At 42.0% G+C, this 23,079-nt stretch overlaps 1 pseudogene across 1 annotated transcript; it reads right to left on the reverse strand.

The window, feature by feature from the left end:
* Positions 1-13,290: 13,290 nt before the first annotated feature.
* Positions 13,291-22,850, reverse strand: LOC108512261 (keratin, type II cytoskeletal 8 pseudogene; annotated as a pseudogene). The gene is made up of 2 exons (XR_001880548.1): positions 22,738-22,850; positions 13,291-14,764 (listed from the first exon to the last, which is right to left on the reverse strand). The product of XR_001880548.1 is annotated as a keratin, type II cytoskeletal 8 pseudogene (transcript).
* Positions 22,851-23,079: the final 229 nt, after the last annotated feature.

Here is a 23,079-nt window from a genome sequence, read left to right on the forward strand (position 1 = left end):
TCTTGATAAATTACTTAACTTCATTGTCTTAGTTTACTATCCTGTAATTTGAGAATGTTAATAGTCTTGCTATCTTGTTAGGTTAGAACAAAGCAAATTTCATAATGCATTTACCACAGTATCTGGCAAAATGTGAAAACCTAATACATTATTCCATGTAGGGCTCTTTCTTAGAAAATAGAGCCAGGCCTACTGGATGTCTCCACTCAGATATCTTATAAAAACCTGAAGACAACATATCCAAATCTCTTGAATCAATACCTTGCTTACCTATCCCCAAATCGGTTCTCTTTCCTAAATTCCCTGCTCAAGTTAGTGGCAACAATAGTATGTAGTTTTGCCTCTCTAATCTCTCATATTTGTTTAGTCCCTACATTCTGTTGACTCTACCAGGTAAGTATCACTTAAGCTTATTTTCTTCATTTGATTCCTATTCGTTAAGATTGTTTAAATCCATTCATTAATTGCGTGAATATATTGTCAACTGTAATAGGATCTGTAGACATGCTAATGAAGAAGGCAATGAGGCCCTGTTCTTCCTGGATTTATAGACGACTGAAAAGAAGGCCAACATAAAACAGAGAAATTGCAAATAACTCTTACCTTAATCTGTCTCCTTAGCAATTCCTCACCTAGATTGTTTACATTATTTTTCATTCTCTCTTCTTTCTACCATATCTGTCAAAAATTCCCAGAATTTTCTCTTTAAAATCAAATCTAAATCTTAAAATGCTATCCAAAATACTCTAACAGCCCAGTTTTAAAACAATAGACATGATCAAATCATATCTATTTAAATTATTAAGTTATTCAAAGATAACCTAATATTAGGAAATCCGTTATTATAAGTCATTAAATTAACAAGCTAAAGAGAAAATTATTTGATTACCTCCATTAATGCAGTAGATGCACTAGACAAAATGTAATGCCCATTTATGTTAAAAATAATCAGTAAATTTTCTTAGCATATTACAATATATTTACATCATCCCTGAAACTTTAATGTTTAATATTTTACATTATAATATTTCTTCTTGAAAGGCAGGAACAAAACAAAGATACCTACTATATCCACAACATTGAGCATATTGCAGATACCAACTGTATTGGTATACAAGGGTTGCCATAACAAAATACCTTAAACTGAGTGCTTAAGCAATCAAATTTATTTTCTCGCAGTTCAGGATACTGGAAGATCAAAGTTCCAGCAGGGTGGATGTCTGGTAAAGGCTCTTCCCTTGGGTTGCAAGTGGCTACCATCTGACTGTGTGCTCCCATGACCTCATCTTTGTGTGCATGAGGGGAGAGAGCGGTGTGTGTGTTTGTTTGTGTGTGTGTTAGGGGAGTGAAGGGGGATGCTAGATAGTATATTTCCCTGGTGTCTCTTCTCATAAAGACACTAATTTTATTGGATTTGGGCTCAACTCTTATGACTTCATTTAATCTTAATTGCTTCCTTACTCCAAATAGAGCAACACTGAGGGTTAGGGCTTTAATATATAAATTTCAGTAGGACACAAACATTCAGTGTTTGTGTACATTGGTACACTAACCAATGTAATCATCAGGCATGAAAAAGCAATTACTGGCGTAAGATTGGGAAACAGAGGTAAAACTATTTAAGAGAACATGTGATTATATATCTGGAAAGCTCAAAAGAATCCATGGGGAAATATAGTAAACAATAAGAGAATTCGATAAAATAACATGTTATAAAATGGCATATAAAAATCAATAGCATACATAAGTATATATGTATACATATATATAAACAAAAACTGAGAATATATAAATGAATAATAGATCTCATTTGTAATAGAAAATGGAGAAAAGAGAAGAAAGCACCTTGGCATCAACTTAATCAGAAGTGTCCAATATTTATAAGAGCAAAACTATAATGTGCTTTTGAAAGAACTAGTCACAAATAAATGAAAAAAAAATACCATCATCTGGGAGAGAGAGAAGGAAATATCGTAAAGACGTTAGTTCCTCTTACTTACTTAATACATTTAATTTGATCTTAGTTCAATTTCTCCAGGCTTTTTTCTAGAGTTAAACAAGCTGATTATAAAGTTCATTAGGAATTTAAAAACAAGTAAGAATAACTAGATAAACTCTAAAAAAGAAAGGCAATGTTCAGGACAAGAGCTGGAAGGAAAAACTATATCAGATGTCTTTAGAAAGTACTACAAAAACTTTATAATTTAAGCAGTTTGATATTAGCACATGAATAGGCAGACAAACTAATGAAAAGATAGAAAATCCAGAAATAGATACAATCACATGTGAACATTTAATATGCTTTATAGGTAGCATCTCAAATTGCTGGGTAGAAGATGGACGGTTAAATAAACATTGCTGAGATAACTGGATAGCCATATGGAGAAAGATAAAATTGGATCCATTTCTTATACCATAATCCAGGATAAATTCCCAATGGATCAGATATTTAAATCAAGGCTTTAAAAAGGAACTGTAAATGTATTTTAATAAGCAGTTATGAATTCTTCTATAATCTGAAAATGGGGAAACATTCCTTAATATGACTCAAAATCTAGAAAAAACAAGAGAAATAACATATATTTATTATATGATTTTAAAATTTTCATGGTAAAATATAACATAAGCAAAGTAATAAATACAAATCATAGCATGGGAACAAATATCTTGCAAACTATACCAGAAAAGCTATACTAATACTTAATACAAAGATATTTATAATCTTTATAATCAAAAAGTTTTAAAGATTGAGAAGAAAAATGCCAGGAACTCTACAGTAAAATGGACTAATCTGCAGAACAAGAACATTGATGAAACATTTAAAAAAAGGATTTTTTTTTTTTTTTTTTTTTTTTTTGAGATGGAGTCTTGCTCTGTCACCCAGGCTGGAGGGCAGTAGTGCAGTCTCGGCTCACTGCAACCTCTGCCTCCTCCTGGGTGCAAGCAATTCTCCTGCCTCAGCCTCCTGAGTAGCTGGGATTAAAGGCATCCACTACCACGCCCAGCTAATTTTTGTTTTTGTAGTTTTAGTAGAGACAGGGTTTCCCCATGTTGGCAAGGCTGGTTTTGAAATCCTGACCTCAGGTGATCCACCCGCCTCGGCCTCCCAAAGTGTTAGGATCACAGATGTGAGCCACCGCGCCCAGCCAATTATTGTTAACCATATGAAAAGTTGCCCAACTTCACCCATGAAGGGATAGCTATTGACTCAGGATGATGGTTACATGAATGTTCATTACCTACCTGCATACACACATCTGATTGTGTCACTCATCTGGTTGTGAGCTGCAGATGGCTTCTCAAAACCTATAAGATAAAGTTCTAACAACTTAGCACAGCATTTAAGAATTTTTAGTCAGGATTCTGCCAAGCTGGTTAGCCTAATCCCTCACTGTTACCCAACTCCACATTATGCTGTGATCACATCAAAAGTTCCGTTATTCCACAGATTCGTCGTGTATTTCTTTTTCATACCATGCCTTTGCACCATACTATTTCTTCTGTCCATGATGTCCTCTCCTTTCTTTTCTGCTTGGAAAACCAAGCAGAATTTGATTCTTTGACTCAAATGTCGAACCTTCATGTGAAGCATTTTATTTGCTCCTTTGAGTTTCCACAACACTTTCTTCAGGCTTTGATTAAAGCACTTCTTACACAGTTGTGTAGCAATTGGCTTTTATGTATGCCTCCACCATGAAGATGAGGTATTTTCTTGCCCCAATCTCCCTAGCATTTACAGTGCCAAGCAAGCTGCCTGGCCCCAAAGAGACATATAATAAATTTGTTGAATACAGTAATTGTTATGCATTTGCCAAAGAGACGTCAGCATTTCCTATACAAATCTTCTTTCAGGAAGATGTCAAGGGGAATGGAGGCTGGAAAATGGATTCTTACAGATTATATTTACTTAACAGCCTGAGTTTTGGCTATTAGCCAGACTCTTTTGGTTACATGACAAAAATTCAACTTGAATCAGCTCTGAAATTGGCAATTTATTTCCTCTAAAATCACACCTTGGAAATGGATTTGATTTCAGAAGCTGTAATTTTTTTCTCTCTCTCTTGTTCTGACACACACACACACACACACACACAGACACCTCTGCTTATTGCTGATTGCTGCCTTCATCATCTTAAGCCTATGATCTCCATGAGGAAACAACTGGCAACAGATAACTCTGGGGTCATATGCTTGCAGCATTTGCAACTAACAAGGAACAGAGCTACTTCCTGCCAGCTCGGTTTAAAAAATTCCATGAAACTACTCCAACTGTCCTGAGTCATACAAGTATCCCTAGGCTGTTTTCCATGACAAAGAAGGTGGGGTATATGATTGACCTCAGTCTGGCACCATACCTGTTCTGGGAATGGGATAATATGATTGACAGCTTCCATCAGAACTATATTTTGGAGTGCAAGAGGAACAGCTTCTGAAGAGAATAAAGACATCTTCTTGCCTACAAAGGGATGATTCTCCACTATAGATATGAAGAACAAGAAAAGGACAAGATGAAAATGTTGGAAGAAATGTTATGTAATTTTTATGATTAAAACTTTCATATTCCTCATATATAAATATTGTAATTAAAACACATTTTAAAAGTTTATCAGTCAAAATAAAAAACTGATCTGGAATCTCATTTGTACACTTTCATCTTTTATTTTCTTTCCTCTTTCTAATTACTCTTTGAATAAGGATCTACCTAAAGAGTATAGTACTCTAACATGAACTTTCTAAGTTAGATAAATTTTGTTCTTTGTCTATTATGTTCTTTATTCTTTTACAGTGCCTATTTCTGCTAAAATCAAAGAATATTCAAAAGAAAAGAAAAAACTGAAGAGAAAAGTTTTCTTATCTATGATTAAGTTACTGCTCAAAGGATATTTTGAGAGTGGAAAAAAATGGAGCAAGCATGTCCATGTTCAGTCTTAACTGAATTTTGTAAGGGTACTTGTGAAGGTCTATATCTAGAAACTTGGGCTAGCTGGCGAGTATCACCACCCCACTACCCCACTCTGGGAACAATGTGACTGCAGGTAGAAAGGGTGATTGTGAGGTGTTACCACGCTGGCTTGGTAGCCCCAACAAGCAGCTTTTTCTTGGACTAATATGATCCACATACATTTGAGTGCCCATTATGTGCAAAGAACTGTCCTACAAACAGTGAATGGAGAAGAGAAAGTCCTCATGAGATTAACCCTCCATAGGAAGAGAAATATGAAAAGCTGCTGGGTAGGATTTTAAAATAACAATTGTTCTTTTGCAAATTAAATCCTTTAATGTAAAGACACATTTTATTTTGCCTATCTGTATTTTCTGCTTTTTTTTAAATAAACATATTCCAAGGGTCATAAAATATAAGAAATAAATAAGTTATTCTAAAATATTAAAAGATACACCTCACCTGGCATCAAATAAGTTCAAATCCCATTTCTGCCAGTCACCAGTTGTGTGAACTTGGGCAAGTTGACTAATCTACCCAACAACATTGTGAATATTATAGAAAATAAAATGTAATAAAGTGGTTGAAGTTGGAATGTAGAAGTTGGATGAAATAGATTATGTTCATCATTCTCATTAATATGAAAGACAATCTTAGTTGAAGTCTAGAATAAAACAAAATCTAGAAACAGGTGGTAACTGACCCAGTTTATTCTTTCCCAACATTTGCTCAAGTATGAATTCTCTAGGCTCTGTCAGCTTTATACTGAACCCACTCAGAAAGCACCTTAGAGTTCACTGTTGGGGAGTGTCCAGAGCTTGGGTTGTTGTTGCCTCATGTTTTCTTTCTAGTAGCAAGAGCTGGCTAAAACTTAAGCCCTGTTTCTAATTAGAGCTTTAGAACTAAGTGACATTTGCTATCATGTAAGTCCAAACTTGGGATTACTGTAGTCTATGTTTCCCTCTAATTCAATCTCAAGGAGGGAATAAAATAGTAGTTTTTCTTTTTCTCCTTGTTTTGGCAACTTTATTTTCAATTAAGGGTTATTCAGGGTGGAAGTGGTGAATAGTGACAGCTTCTTGTTTGCCTCTCCTCTGTTCTTCCCTCCCACACGCCTAATTCTGGATGGGCTTCTGGCAGTTTCTTCCACACAATGGGGAAGCTAATTGCTGACTCTTCCCAATGTTTGCTGACTGCTAAACCAGGCTTTCTTTTGAGAGGAACCTCTTTATTTCTTTCTCATGACCAAAATCTATTTATACAAACAAAATACATCTATTTTTATCCACCTTAAATGTTCTCAGCCAGTTTAGTCAAACTCTTTTGACTTAAGTTTGTTTTCCTCCAGCTCACTATTTGAAAAGTTTTAGAGACAGAAGTTACATCCTTGTATATAGCAATGCAATTGGCGGGGGCGAGTTGGGGGGAACATACAGTACAACTCTCACTAAAGGAGTTATTGGAAACAGAATTGATGGCTCTCTAAATATGGAAGCTACTACTACTGGTTCTTAATACAGTTCTACTACTAGTTCATTTAATAAGCACTTATTGTGTGCCAGATAGGGCACATGCATAATTTATTTACTCCTCTTAACAACCCTATGAGTTGTTATTATTTTCCATCCCATTTTACAGATGAGGAAACTGTGGTTTACAGTGGTTAACTAATTGGGCCAATTCTACCCAGCTAGTGAGTGATTACATCTGGGACATGCTAATTAAATTGTTAAGGTTAACAGATTATATAATTTCCTCATGTCAGACAGAAATATAACCATTGAATCAAATATTTTCAATGTGTGCCAAAGTTTATTCACCAAAGTGTGAATTGAGCTCTAAAACCTATTTGCATTAAATGAACAACAAAAGGGGTTTATCAATCAATTGAAAGTATGTTGCTTTTTAAGCATTATCTATGTTGCCTGCTGTTTTCAGTTTGTGGGCTTCTCAGATCTCTATAGCATTTTAGAACTCTAAGGGATTTAGAATCCATTTACTTTAGTGTTTGTTCCTACAATGCTCAGACGCTGTCTAGTTTCTCAATGACTGTCTTGGAGGAAGGGGGTTGGGTTATTTGGCACACTTGGGGTTGTCTGGCAGCATAATTAATCCCATTTATAATACAATGTATAGATCATTTTCAACTGTGACTGTTCTGTAACTAGTTGGTAAGAAACTGGTAGTTCAGTAAACTTAATGAAGCATTGACTAAGCTGATTGTCTGAATGTTTAAATGTTAGACCAGTTTTAGTGATAGCTTTGGTTGTATGACTTGACAAGGAAGGAAAATATGTTAGTCTTCCAGAGATTTATATCCAAGATATACAAGCAACTTGGATTTTCTCAGATGATCTCAATTTCCAATTTTCAGTTATTTTCTCTCCATAGTCCATTGAAATGTCCCCTAAATTCTAGTTTATAGAAATTAATAACTGACTGAAGTCAGCAAACATTACAATATCAACTAGCTACAAAAGATGATACAACACAAAAGATGTAGAATCATAAACCTGGGGCTATGTGGCTGCATAAAAACTTATAATTACTAATAAAAATGCATAAATGTCTAGCATATATGAGGCACAACTCTTTATGAATACGGTACTTTCCAGTCATAAAGTTTTATAAAACCATGATAATAAAAAAGCAAGTGTAATTGAGATTGCAAAGAAAACTAATACAGTACAAGGTGTATGATGGGATAATCATTATGTCCATTATGGGCCATTACTTTGTCTATGGTAGGAAGAAGTTTGAATTATGTTCAGAAGGATTTAGTGATGCTTTAATATATCATGCACCTAGGCAGAAATAAGTTTCAATTATTTCTGCAAATATATACGTGTATAAATACATACATAACCACTAGAGGCAGTAGTTGTTGGAATGTAAATGCTAGGGATTGACTGCCCGGCTTCATATCCTGACTGTCACTTATTTGTGCATAGCTTGGGCAAATTACTTAATTTCTCTGTTCCTCACTTCCCTCATCTGTAAAATGGAGATAACAATAGAGCTTAGATCCTGTAGTTGATATGAGGATTAAAGGACTCAAAATAGTATGAGTATTTATTGAGTTCCTGCTGTGTGCCAAGCACTATCTATATCCTGGGGATATGGAGGTGAATAAGACAGGGTCCCTGCTTTCATCTGTAAGACAACCAGTAAGCACACAGTATAAATAAGGTAACTGAAGATTCTGAGTAAGTGCCAAGAAGACAATGGAAGCATCTTTTACATCATAATGTAGCTTGAGAACATGACTGTTTAAAATATAAGTAATATAAGCATTCATATATATAAGCATATAGGATTTACAGTTGGCTTTTGGTGCCTACTCACTAATGAACTTGTGGAACGACCTTGCTAGATGTATCGAATTAATATATTGGTTTCTGTTCAATACAGGCTGCTGCTCATCTCTTCTTTTCTGTGCTCTCCAAGATCTGTTGCACCTTCTTCCCTGTGAGCATCCCATTGATTTTTAGGGCTGTGACTTTCCTAATCCCTTGCCTTCACTGTGAATTGCCCTACATTATCCTGCTGAGACAGCATCAGAGTACTGCTAAGGAAGCTTTGCTTCACTCCCAATACGTTCTGTAAAAATGCCTAGAATTAAGAGCTGTATTAACAGAGTATGTCTTTTCTCAGTATTTGCATCATGCTGCAGCTCTTACAGTCCATCTCTGCCTTTCTTTCACTGGTCTCCACTGAGATTTTACACATTGCCTTCTCGGCTGCCATGATGGATCATTTAGCTTAATTTGTGTGGAAGAGTGGCTTTCTTATGGGAGTTTGTATTGAAAGCAGATTTCCCTCATTAAACAGAAATGGGAATGCCATGACACTTCATAGATAACACCAGTATTCTTCCCTTGGCTGGCAGGAGTCAGGAAGTTTACTGTTTAACCTTTTCATGCCCACTTTCATGTAGGCAACAAGAAAATACAGGATAGTTTCTAGTGTAAAGTGGGTATAACAGATTGGACCATAATAGCCAATTACTGAAAAAATAGTTCTTTATTACGTCATTTATAATAAATTTTAGGTTGAAAATACCTTCTCATGGGATAGAAGTCTCTGATATTGAAATATTGTTATGCATGTAGCACTTATAAGAGCTGTTTACTGAAATAATTTCTAATTATTTTTCAGAATTGGTGGTGAATTATAAAGACTGAGTCAGTGAGAATGGAAGTACATTTGCTAGGCTTATTTTAATATCAATAGAATTGATGCATGGAACAAGCAGAGGGGACATTCAAGAATTTTCCTTTGCTATATGACCCTTCTCAAGAGAATAAATTACTATAGTTTTCTTTTTAATGTAAGCTGGACCTTCAGTGAGGAATATTTCTTCAGGTTTTTGTTTGTTTTGTTGCTTTTTTTTTTCAACTTTAACACACTTTTATAAAGACCATTCATTGCCTGTGAGATTGAAGCATAGGAACCGCGTATCTCAAAAGGCCATAGTAAGCATCTAGTTATAAATACTTGTCCATATTGAGCCTCAGAAAATGATACCCCGAAGTGAAGGATTCAGATGTCTCTTGCCCCTCATTCTTCCTCTAGGCAACCATAGAAACTAGAATTCCTCTTCCCTAAGGTGGGTCATACAAACCATATCCGCTTTTCCTCAAAGCCAAAAATAAAAGCTGGAATTACTACTATGACCTTGTCCTGCCTTTCTATCGAGGAGCTAGTCATAAAGAAATTCTCTGACCTCCCCTTATTTGACAGTAGGTCATCAAACCCTAATTCTAGAAGGAGTGTTGCCCCATACCCAGGAGGAAGAAATGCCACACAGAGAGGCCAAGAGGAATCAGAACAGACAGTTCTTAGTGGGTTTCCATACGCAGTCCATTTCTATTAGATAATTCCTCCTTTGTCCAATCACATTTCTACACAACTGTCTACTCCATTGAATCTAAGCATAAAGATGGGTAGCTTTCCCTGGGTCTTTGAGCCTTCTTTCGGAAGGCTTCTCTGTCATGTAAAAGTATGATTAAATACATTTGTCATGCTTTTTTCTTGTTAGCCTAGCTTTTGTTATAGGAGTGTTGGCCATGACCCTTATGATGAGTGGGAAAAGGCATCATATCCTTCCTCTGCTACTTGCAGAAATATGAATATCCAAGGTTAATGTCAAGGCAAGAAAACTATTTATCAATTATTTAATTAAAGAAGCACAAATTGTATCTTTAAACCATGATTTAAAAATTTCCCTAGCATTTATTTTGCCATGTTCTGTTGTAATCACATTTGTGGTGTTATTTTATTATCACAATTTCTATAAATTAAGTATTATCTTATCAATTTTTAACATGATTAAACTGAGGCATAGAGAGATTTCAGCAACAAAATTCTTAATCATTATGTTCATCATTAGCACCATAAGGACTTCTAAGCAGGTAAAATTCAGGAAAAAAGCTGCAAATTTGAATTAATAATTATGTAAGTGGGAGATTTTTATTGTAATTAGCATTACCTTCAATGTCAAGTAATTTAAGGTTTAAAATAGAGCCCTCTAATTTTGTAAATACATGATTTAGTAGGAAAGGTATTTGTCATTTGGGTAAAAGACTATTACAGATGTTCATTGTGTTTTGAATTTTTTTGTGTGTGTTTTGTTGCTATGAAAACATCTTTATTGACAATGATTGCAGACAGCAGTAGCATATCCTTTTTTCATTTTGGATTGGTTTTGCTACTAAAGGATGTTTGTTCCACTTCAAAACTGATGATGTATTATACTCTGCATCTGAATTGACAAGGAATGGACTCTTCAGCTCTGACAGGCAAGTGAGAAACCATTGGCTGACAGGATCAACAAAGAGACCAAGACAAAAACAAAACAAAACAAAGCCACAGGAGTGGAGCTTAAAAGTATATTTGTTTGGAACCCAGTCTCAGTAATGTCTTCATTTTACAATAGGAACTCAACTCTTAAGGTTGCTACTCTTTTTCTTCCATAGTATATTGTATCTATCTTTGCTGAAATAATGGCAAAGGGATGCTGGAATGCATGCCAGAATGGTGAGGGAACTTGAGGAGTCATTGACTGGAGTTGTTTTCCAACTAAAGTAATAACAAAATGTAGGCTTCAGGGAAAAAAGATACTTGAAAAGTTTAGATGAGCTTTTTAAACCTAGAGTAGGTAATTAGCAATGACTTTTTATTGCCTTTATTTCCTGGCAAGCACCTGTAATCCCAGTTACTTCGGAGGCTGAGGCAGGAGAATCCCTTGAACCCGAGATCATGTCACTGCACTCCAGCCTGGGTGACAGAATGAGACTCTGTCTCAAAAATAAAAAAGGTTTCCTTTGTTTTTATTAATCCAAAATTTCCTAAACTATAAATTTTTAAAACTTCATAATTGAGTGTTATATGTTCTACATGACTGTATTCAAGAATAATTTAGGAAAACATTATTGAGATTTGTTAAAGCTTAATTTGGGTAAGCTGGGCATAGTGACATGTACCTGTAATCCCAACCACTCTGGAGGCTGAGGCAGGAGGATTGCTTGAGGAACCCAGGAGTTCAAGCACAACCTGGGCAACACAGCAAAACTCCATCTCTTAAAAAAAAAAAAAGTTTAATATGGGTAGATATATTCAATAGCTATCCCCTAAGTGCAATATAAATATTTTGGCTCCTTATGACAAGGATTTCTGCATCAAATCTACTTGTCTTCATTGCTAAAATAATACATTAGAATCATTCTGTGCTATACAATTACCATAGACTTACAACTAAAAACACAGCTTTATTGTTTACTAAATATTTACTTTTAGAAACAAAATGAAAGGTGGAAACCTCACTCCCCAAAGCTTGGCTACTACCACACCTCAATTCAAAGGACCAATTGTGTCCTGACCCACAGGGCAGAGGAGGGCACTATAGGACTCAGGCAGGAATTGTAATATTCATGGAAGAGAAAGAAGACTTCATGTTATGAAGTAGAAAGAAGGAGTCAGACTTTATATGTGAAAAGGTTCAGAGGATGGCACCCAAAAATATGCCACTCTGGCCTAAGGATTATTTGAGTCAAAGGCAATTAAACAAAACAAAACAAGAAGACACAAGAAAAACTCTCTGTATCCCGCCCCCTCTATCAGGAAAGGCAGGATGATTCTATGTCACCAGAAACAGCTATAAAGTCTACCAGCCCAAGAAAGGCACCAGAGGAATCTATATAACATATATAACAAACCTACTAACTAGACCTCATCTTCCATTTTTCTTCTTTCTTTCTTTCTTTCTCTCTCTCTCTCTCTTTCTTTTTCTTTCTTTCTTTCAACAGAGTCTCACTCTGTTACCCAGACTGGGGTACAGTGGCATGATCTTGGCTCACTGCAACCTCTGCCTTCCAGGTTCAAGCAATTCTCCCACCTCATCCTCCAGAGTAGCTGGTATACAGGCATACCCCACCATGCCCAGCTAATATTTTGTGCTTTTAGTAGAGACACGTTTTCACCATGTTGGCTGGAGTGGTCTTAAACTGCTGACCTCAGGTGATGCATCTGCCTCAGCCTCCCGAAGTGCTGGGATTACAGGCATGAGACACCATGCTCAGCATCTTCCATTATACTTTTCCCAAAAACTTACCTTCCCACAATTTGCTGCCCCTAGAAGCCCAAAGTTCCTTTCCTTTTTCCTGACATTTCTCAACGTATTTATTATTCCTTGCTCAGATTGTTATATAACCCTAAGGTCTAACCACTCATTTGAGTTACACATTAGTGACAGTTCCCATTCTTACGTATTATGCCTATGTCAATACACTTCTGTTTGTTTTTCTCTTGTTTAATCCATCTTTTATCAGACTAAATTGCAGAGCTCCGGCCAATAGATCTAAGATGGGTGGAGAAACAAAGAACTTTTTCTTCCCCTGTATAATCATAAATTCATAAACTTCAAAATGCGATTTGAAATGCATGCTGAGAACATGCATTTAAAAGAGGTTTCATTTTGGTTTTGTGCAGCAAAATATTAAGAATCTATCATTTATTAAACTCCTAACAATTTTTCTCTAACCTGTGGGTTTTATGAAGCATTTCTCCATCTAATATTGTCTGTCTTCTTTATCATTAACCTATTGTAAAGCTCAAGAGTTTATGTTTGTCACTAATATTTTAATGTATTAATAATTTCAAAAATAAAACTATGCCTTACATGCTAAATGTTAGTTTAATAGAAAGAGATATGTAAAATAAATAGTTTCCATATGAATAAATTGGAACTAATGTAGACAATTACAGAAGTTTTTATTGAATATTACATCCTGCTTATTAATGTGTTGAATCAATATATGTAGCCAGAAAATGAAGAAAAGAGATTACATTTAAAATATCAAAATGTCAAAATATTTGCTTTCTGTTTTGTAAGCTCTTCCTNTGGAGGAGCTGGTGCGGCTGAAGGAGCTGGAGCCCGCGCCAGAGCCAAAGCTGGAGCCCAGGCCGTAGCTGAGGCCGGGGCTTGTGAGGCCCCCATAGGCCGAGGTCAGACCACCTGCATAGCCGCTGGTGGTCTTCGTATGAATACTCATGTTCTGCATCCCGGACTCCAGCCGGCTCTCCTCGCCCTCCAGCAGCTTCCTGTAGGTGGCGATCTCAATGTCCAGGGCCAGCTTGACGTTCATCAGCTCCTGGTACTCACGCAGCTGCCGCGCCATGTCTTGCTTGGCCCGCTGCAGGGCGGCCTCCAGCTCGGACAACTTGGCGTTGGCATCCTTAATGGCCAGCTCTCCACGCTGCTCGGCATCTGCAATGGCGGCCTCCAGGGAAGCCCTCTGGCCTTTGAGGCTCTCAATCTCAGCCTGAAGCCGGCTGATGTTCCGGTTCATCTCGGAGATCTCAGTCTTGGTGCGCCGCAGGTCATCCCCGTGCTTCCCAGCCAGGCTCTGCAGCTCCTCATACTTGATCTGGTACATGCTCTCAGCCTCAGCCCGGCTGCGGTTGGCAATCTCCTCGTACTGTGCCTTGACCTCAGCGATGACGCTGTCCATGTCCAGGGAGCGGCTGTTGTCCATGGACAGCACCACAGATGTGTCCGAGATCTGGGACTGCAGCTCCCGGATCTCCTCTTCGTACAGTTGCCTGAGGAAGTTGATCTCATCAGTCAGCCCTTCCAGGCGAGACTCCAGCTCTACCTTGTTCATGTAAGCTTCATCCACGTCCTTCTTGATGAGGACAAATTCATTCTCCATCTCTGTACGTTTATTGATCTCATCCTCATACTTATTCTTGAAGTCCTCCACCAGCCCCTGCATGTTGCCAAGCTCTGCCTCCAGCTTCAGCTTCTCCTGGCCCAGAGTCTCCAGCTGCCGCCTAAGGTTGTTGATGTAACTCTCGAACATGTTGTCCATGTTGCTCCGAGCCGTCTTCTGCTGCTGCAGGAGGCTCCACTTGGTCTCCAGCATCTTGTTCTGCTGCTCCAGGAACCGTACCTTGTCTATGAAGGAGGCAAACTTGTTGTTGAGGGTCTTGATCTGCTCCTTCTCCTGGGTGCGCACGGCCTGGATGTTGGGGTCCACCTCCAGGTTAAGGGGGCTCAGCAGCCTCTGGTTGACCGTGACTGCGGTGATGCCTCCCATGCCGCTGGCCCCACCATAGCCGCTGCCCAGGCCACCCTGAAAGCTGCTGCTTCCCACTCGGGAGAAGCTCCAGGAGCTGATGCAGGCACCGGGCCCACTCGTGTACGAGTGGCTGCTGAAGGCCCGGGGGCCAGAGGTGGACACCTTGTAGGACTTCTGGGTCACCCTGATGGACATGGTGGAGGCAGGAGTGGAGGCAGGCGGGCCGAACCAGGAGGAGATCCTAGAAGGAGCGGAGATGGGAGTTAAATGTTTCTAATGTATTACTTTCACACTACTGCGAAGAAACACTACTGATGAGGTTTTAGACTATATATCCTTGCAGATATGTTTCCATGTATTCATAAGTGGGTATGTAGACATTCTTTATATAGACATAGGGATATTTTTCTATATGTTTATGCTTTTTGAATTTATTGTTGACATTATTTGATGTCAATACCCTAGAGATTTAAGTGACTATTTTTAATGACTAAACATATGGAGGTACAATAAATTATTTAACCAAGTCTTTCTTAATAGACGTTTATGGAATTTCATCCTTTTTTTTATATTGAGAATAATTAGTGAACTTACTTTACCTAATTTGCAATAATTACCTAACTACTTTCTTATAATAAATTGTAAATAAATTGGGATTAAAAGATAGATAGATTTTAAAAGTGTTTGTACTTTTAGAAACCAAGTGTGTACCTTTAAATTGTCTTCCAGAAAATCCACACCAATTTCTACCTTTACTATTAATGAGGAGAATTTGTTTGCACATACCTTCAGCATCACTGAAATTTATACACTTTTTTATTTCTCCTAGCAAATTTCTCTCTAGAAGTCTGGAAAAGCAGAAAGAGAAGAATGAAGAAATGTCTACAAAACTGCTCCTGTCCTTCAGACTACATAGAACCAAACTCTTGCCTTTCATCAGTTTTCAGTTTATACATTAATATATCCTGGTGAAGTTCCTCAACCATTTCTGCAACATTCAATTTTAATTTATATTTGCCCCCATTCTTTCATCGGTGATTTGGACACATACAGGCTATTGAATATAATCGATACAAATCTCTCACTGATTCCCTTGAGCTATTTCATAGTTCTGCTTTCACAGGCAGGAAACAGTCAAGAAATAATGATTCAGTTATTTCTTAAATATTTCACAATTCTACATTGAATAAAGAAAATGTGAATTCCTAGAAGTTATGGTATTTGTGAAATATTTAATGTCAGTTCCCATGAAAAACGTTGACACATCAACAAGCCCAAGTCTCTTAGAATTTCATTCTGCTAGTTCACCGAATTCCCAAATTATCGGGGGACCCCACACCCGATATTCAACATGGGTTCTTTTCTATTTCCCTAAGTGTCTCAGTTGGTCTGAGAAATAAAGGGAAAGAGTACAAGAGAGAGAAATTTTAAAGCTGGGTGTCCGGGGGAGACATTGCATCTCAGCAGGTTCCATGATGCTCCCTGAGCCATAAAACCAGCAAGTTTTTATTAGTGATTTTCAAAAGGGGAGGGAGTGCACGAATAGGGTGTGGGTCACAGAGATCACATATTTCACAAGGTAATAAAGTATCACAAAGCAAATGAAGGCAGGGCGAGATCACAGGACCACAGGCTGGGGCGAAATTAAAATTGCTAATGAAGTTTCGGGCATGCATTGTCATTGATAACATCTTATCAGGAGAAAGGGTTTGAGAGCAGACAACCTGTCTGACTAAAATTTATGAGGTGAGAATTTCCTTGTCCTAATAAGCCTGGGAGCACTACAGGAGACTGGGACTTATTTCATCCCTTTGGCTTCCACCGTAAAAGACAGCCGCCTCCAAGGGGACAGTTCATAGGCCTACCCTCAGGGGCACATTCTCTTTCTCAGGGATGTTCCTTGCTGAGAAAAAGAATTCAGCGATATTTCTCCTTGTTAGGCAAGGACCCAGACCTGACATGGCGGCACCACTCAGCGTAGCAGGGCCTTTGTTTCAGCAGGCCCTTTGTTTCAAGACTTCCCTCCCTCTTTGAACACACCCTCAGACTTACATACATCAGAGGTTCCAGCTGGGCAGTCACACTCCCCCATGACCTGCAGCTCACCTGCATTCCACAAGTTCGTAAACAGCAGTTTTGGTTGACAGTTTCCAAAGACCCCTTCCTCATGACCCTTACTCAGCTCCTGCCCTAGTAGTTTCAAGACCCCCCAGGCCCTATTTGCACAACCAGCTTCCCTACCTCTCCGGCTATAAGAAGACCCTACCCTCCTCCCTCAGCACGACTTCCTCGGCCCACACCTATGGACCAAGGAACCTCACCCACAAGCCCTAATAAAAGGCTATTCTCACTGCCATTTGCCTTGTGTCTTCGTTCCCGGTTCGGCTCCAGCCTCAGTTTACCTTTACATTGGTGCCGAAACCCGGGAGGAGACCCCCCTCCCTGGACCGTTGCTGGGTCGGATAGGCTCTCCTCTCCCCAAGCCAGGAACTCCTTTCCAAGCCGGGAGCCATTTCACCAAATCCAAGACTCAATTCGATCACTGCTGGGTAAGTTTCCCCTCTGTCCTGAAGGCTCTCTCCGAGAGTCCCTGTCCAAAACGTGTGGCCACGTCAGAGGCTCTCTCCGGTCAGCTGTGACCTCAGCACCGGGGACTAGGAGACGTCCAACCTCCCTGGGAGCCACCGTACCCCGCACTCCGCGTGGCAGTGGGAGGACGCTCCCATTGCCTCTGGACTGCCCGCCTTGAGACCATGGGAACTACCCAGTCCAAACCAAACTGAAAAATCTCCTCTGGGGTGCCTCTTAGCAAATCTCCAGATTTTAAGTCTCAGCCAAGACATAAAAGGAAAGCAGCTCATTTTCTTCTGCACAATAGCATGGCCACAATATAAACTGGATAATCAGTCTCAGTGGCCTGCAGAAGGCACTCTAGACTTTAACATTCTCACAGATCTGACCAACTTCTGCAAGAGACTAGGCAAATGGTCTGAGATACCCTATGTTCAGGCCTTTTGGGACTTGCATTCTCGCCCAGATCTCTGCGCTCAATGCTCATTAGCTCAGGTCCTACTTGCAAAGTCTCTTCCCTTGAGCAAGGAGAGGGATGATTCCTCCTCTTTTTCTGAGCCTCCTGACACCCTATCCCGGCCACCCCTCCGGTCTCCCACTCAACCTCCTCCTTACCCTGACCCACTGTTATCCCTGTCCTTGTCAACGCCTCCCCACCCCTCCCGCCCTCCTATGCCCTTACCAAACCCGACAGATTCTGTCTCCCCTACCTCCACCTCCTCCCCTTCCTCGCCTGTCTCAGCCCATACTCGGTCCAGGACCAACCTCCTGTGTCCCTTACGAGAGGTAGCAGGTGCCGAAGGAGTAGTCCGGGTCCATATGCCATTTTCATTGGCAGACTTGTCTAAGGTTGAGGAGCATGCAGGCTCCTTTTCGGCCAATCCTACTCGTTATATCAAAGAGTTTAGGTATCTATGCCAGGCATGTGATCTTACCTGGCACGACCTTCATGTCGTTATGACCTCAACCCTGTCTCCTGAGGAGCAGGAACACATCCTAGCGGCAGCCAGGCAGCATGCTAACCAGGTTCATTTAACTGACCCTGCCATGCCAGTCGGCACCGAGGCAGTGCCTTCGGCTGAGCCTGACTGGGACTACCAGGTAGGGCAGGCAGGCCGCCGTCACCGAGACATGATGGTTCAGTGCCTTCTTGCCGGCATGCAGGCAGCCTCTAACAAATCAGTCAACTTTAACAAACTAAAGGAGGTAGTCCAAGGTGCAGATGAAAATCCAGCTGTTTTTCTTAACTGGCTGACTGAGTCACTTATTCAGTACACCCACCTTGACCCTGCCTCCCCCGCAGCGGGGACCGTCTTGGCCTCATATTTCATTTCTCAGTCAGCCCCCAATATCCAAAAAAAGTTAAAAAAGGTGGAGGAGGGCCCTCTAACTCCCATCCAGGATTTAGTCAAACTGACCTTCAAGGTCTACAACTCCAGGGAGGAAGCAGCTGAGGCCCAATGACAGGCCAGGCTAAAACAGAAGGTACAACTCCAAACCCAGGCCTTGGTAGCAGCCCTGAGGCCGGCCAGCTCCAGGAGCTCCCAGAAAAGAGGTACTACCCGAGCACCACCTGGTGCCTGCTTCAAGTGCAGCAACGACAGCCACTGGGCCAGGCAGTGCCCTAACCCAAAGGAGCCAACCCACCCCTGTCCAAACTGTCGGCAGATGGGCCACTGGAAGTCAGACTGCCCTGACCTAAGGACGGTCACTGCGCCTCCACGTGACGACCATCCTCCAGGTATTGGAGGCGCCTTCCAGCTCCTCAACACTGACGAAGATTGAAGAGGCCTAGACTCGGGGACCCCTCTCACTCTCGCAGAGCCCAGGGTCATGCTCCAGGTAGTGGGTAAGTCCATATCCTTCCTTATTGACATGGGGGCTACCTACTCTGTTTTGCCTTCCTTCAGTGGCCCCAGCCACCCCTCCATTGTCACAGTCATGGGAATTGATGGCACTCCCTTCACCTACCACCAGACTCCTCCTCTGTCTTGCCGCCTGGATGGCTCCCTCTTCTCACACTCATTTCTTATCATTGCTTTGTGCCCAGTCCCCTTGTTAGGACGAGACCTCCTCTCCAAGCTAGGGGCCTCAGTTCACTTCCGACCCAACCCCTCCCCACACCTCACATTCCTCTTCCCCCTCCCCTCACCTGACAGACGTCACCAGGCTGATCCCCACTCCTGTTTCCAGTCCCCATCAACCCTAAAGTATGGGACACCTCCACCCTGATCATTGCCCAGCACCACACTCCGGTCCACATCCGGCTAAAAGACCCTTCCAAGTTCCCTTCTAGACCCCAGTTCACTCTCTTGGACATTGACAGGGATTAAAACCTATCATTACACGCCTGCTCCAACAGCACATTCTAGTTTCAGCCAACTCACCATGCAATACTCCTATCCTGCCTGTATGGAAAAGCTCTGGGGCCTATCGTCTCATGCAGGACGTGCGCCTCATCAATGAGGCAGTAGTCCTTACCTTTCCAGTCGTTCCTAATCCATATACACTCCTCTCGTGCGTTCCCCCTGACACCACACATTTCACTGTCGTTGACCTGAAAGATGCTTTCTTTACCATCCCTCTACACCCAGACTGCCACTTTCTGTTTGCCTTCACATGGGAGGACCCAGACACTCATGTTTCTTCCCAGCTGACCCAGACTGTCTTGCCTCAAGGGTTCTGAGATAGCCCCCATTTTTTCGGACAGGCATTGGCATGGGACATCCTCCTCTGCCTCCTAACCCATAGCACCCTTCTGCAATACGTAGATGATCTATTACCATGTAGTCCTTCCTGGGGGTGCTCCCTTGCAGACACTGCTACACTTTTAAATTTTCTAGGCGACCGAGGTTATTGGGTTACCCTGGCTAAGGCTCAACTTTGCACCCCTTCTGTCACCTACCTAGGCATACTACTCACACCCACTACAAAAAGCCTTATGGCAGATAGAATAAGCCTCATTAAAACTCTCCAGCCTCCTCAGGATGTGGAAGAGATCTTGTCCTTCCTAGGACTGGTAGGGTATTTCAGGCATTGGATTCCCAACTTCAGGGTCCTAGCCAAGCCCCTCTACCAGGCTGCCAAGGAGACACCCACCGGACTGCTGTCCAACCCCTCCTTGGTTGCCAGCTCTTTCAAGAAGCCTCAGGACTGTCTCCTTTCTGCCCCTGCTCTCTCTCTCCCCAACCCCTTCGGCCCTTTCATCTATTCACCGAGGAGTGCCAGAAGGTAGCCACTGGCCTCCTAGCCCAGCCAGTTGGATCCACATACCAGGCTGTGGCCTATCTCTCCAAGCAGTTAGATCCCACAGTCCAGGGCTGGCAACCTTTTCTGCGAGCCCTGGCAGCTGCCACAGGACTTACCCGAGAGGCCCTCAAGCTTACCCTAGGACATCCTCTCACAGTCTACTCTTCTCACCAACTGTCAGATCTCATCACACACAAGTGTCTCAGCCATCTCACCTCGTCCTGGCTTCAACAGTTCCACCTGCTATTCATTGAAAATCCTCACATCACTCTCACCACCTCACCCCCTCTAAATCCTGCTACCCTCTTGCCCACTCCAGGATACAATTCTGTCCCCGCACATTCCTGCCCGGAAGTTCTCACCACCTTGCCACCCGCCCGCCTCGGTCTTTCCGAACAGCCGTTGGAACACCCAGACCATACCCTGTTTGTAGATGGGAGCTCTGTCCTAACCCTCGATGGCCGCAGACAGGCGGCATACGCTGTCGTAACACAACCCAAATGGTTGAAATCAGGCCCTTGCCTTTAGGCACCACCTCCCAGAAGGCTGAACTCACTGCTCTTACTCGTGGCTTATTTCTCTCTGAAGGGCAGAGGGTTAATATCTATACAGACTCTAAATATGCTTACCTTATTGCACATACTCACTCCACTCTCTGGCAAGAGCGTGGGTTTCTTACCACCAAAGGGATGCCAGTAGTCAATGGACCACATATAAAGAGGTTGCTTGATGCTGTCCAGGCCCCCAAAGAGATAACCATCATCCACTGCAAAAGCCACCAGCATTCTAAGGACCCTGTGTCACAAGGTAACAGCCTAGCTGACTCCACCGCACGGGCCACTGCCCTCACTTCCCCCCCTCCCCGAGCACCTTTACTCTTTCTTTCCCCCACATATTCCCCCGACTACTCTTCTCAAGAACTTCAAACCCTGATGGCCCACCCCAGTATTACCCGAAACAAGGATGGGTGGGTGTTCATTGACAGCCGAATAGCGCTCCCTCAGACTCAGGTAGTACATATACTGACCAACATACACCGCTCTCTCCACATAGGACCCAAGGCTATGTATAACTTCCTAGAACCTATCTTTCACCTTCGCTCACTGCAGACCCAAATTAAGAAAGTACATCAACAATGTGCCACCTGTTCAGCCACTAACCCCCAAGGAAGGCTCAGACACCCAGGGCCTACTCATCAGCTAAGAGGCCACCAGCCAGGAGAAGATTGGCAACTTGATTTTACTCACATGCCCCGACATAAAAAATTTTGCTACTGGCTGACCTTAGTTGACACCTTCTCAGGATAGATTGAGGCTTTCCCCACCACTTGAGAGACTGCAGAAGTTGTGGCAACTATTCTCCTAGAGCACATCGTCTCCAGGTTCGGTCTCCCCTGAAACATCCAATCAGACAATGGTCCGGCTTTCATTTCCAAACTCACCCAGCAGGTGGCAGCCGCACTCCAGATTACCTGGAAACTCCACATTCCCTACCATCCGCAGTCATCTGGTAAGGTAGAACGCACAAACGGCCTCCTTAAACTGCATCTAACCAAGCTCACTCTAGAAACCTGCCTCTCGTGGATAACTCTCCCTCCTCTGGCTCTTACGTGTCTCAGGGCAGCTCCTCAGGCCCCCAGAGGGCTCAGCCCTTTTGAGCTACTGTAGGGACGCCCATTCCTCTTCCAGGAGCTGCCAGCCCTCTCCCCTCCCTTAGACTCCTACCTCCCTTACTTAACCCTCCTACGCAAGCTTTTAAGAAAACACACAGACCGGTGTCTCCCCACACCCATTTCCCCAAACCCTAAAAATCCCGCCATTGTAGCACCAGGAGACCTAGTACTAGACAAGCAGCTGCAGCCCCGAGCCTTATCTTCCCAGTGGGAAGGACCATATACCGTAATCCTTACCACACCCACTGCTGCCAAACTCCTCAGCATTCCCTCCTGGTATCATCTGTCCCAGCTGGAAAAAACACCCACCCAGCATGATTCCAGGTGGACGGCTCAGGCTGTTGCCCCTACTAAACTACGACTTACGCTTGCCAGTAACGACCCTCTGCCTAACCTTCCTCAGCTATCCAGTACTCCTGAGACTAGGTAAGACTCCTAACCAAACTCCCCCCGTCAACCCATTCCACTGGAGATTCTATCTGTCAGAAACCTGGACCCAAAACAATCACATAAGTTCCCTCATCTTAGCCACAGTTGACTGCCTGCCCCGGGGGTGCCAGAGTCAGGTTACCTTTAACTGCTCTGCCTTTAACAGTTGCCCTGACTGGTGGAACCCAGTCATATGCTTTCTCTATGATCAAGTAGAATATAACTGTCTCAATTACTGGGTAGAAACCAATGGAGGGTGTCCATATCATTATTGTAACATGCATTTTACTCACCTTGACACGTCATACACCAAGTGGCAGTAACTGGCATCAACAGTTCGGTTAGTCAGATCATACGGAGGAGGAGAAGTGCCTATATTCTTCCTTACCATTCCTGACCCATGGGACCCTCGGTGAACATCAGGTATAGAGGCTCGCCTTTACCGGCATGGCTACGAATCTTATCCCGTAGCCCGACTCAAGATTTATAGAGCCTACGTCAGGGTCACAAGCAGCCTCATCAGCCTGGCCTCCGACATCAAACAACAAGAAAAAGTCATCTCAGCTCTAGCCAACCCAGACAACACAGCCAACTCAGACAACAAGCCTCAGGGCACCGGTAACCCTTTTTCTTGG

The sequence above is a fragment of the Rhinopithecus bieti genome, unplaced genomic scaffold (genome assembly GCF_001698545.2).
Source record: "Rhinopithecus bieti isolate Rb0 unplaced genomic scaffold, ASM169854v2 scaffold_30204, whole genome shotgun sequence".
In the NCBI taxonomy this organism is placed as follows: Eukaryota; Metazoa; Chordata; class Mammalia; order Primates; family Cercopithecidae; genus Rhinopithecus; species Rhinopithecus bieti.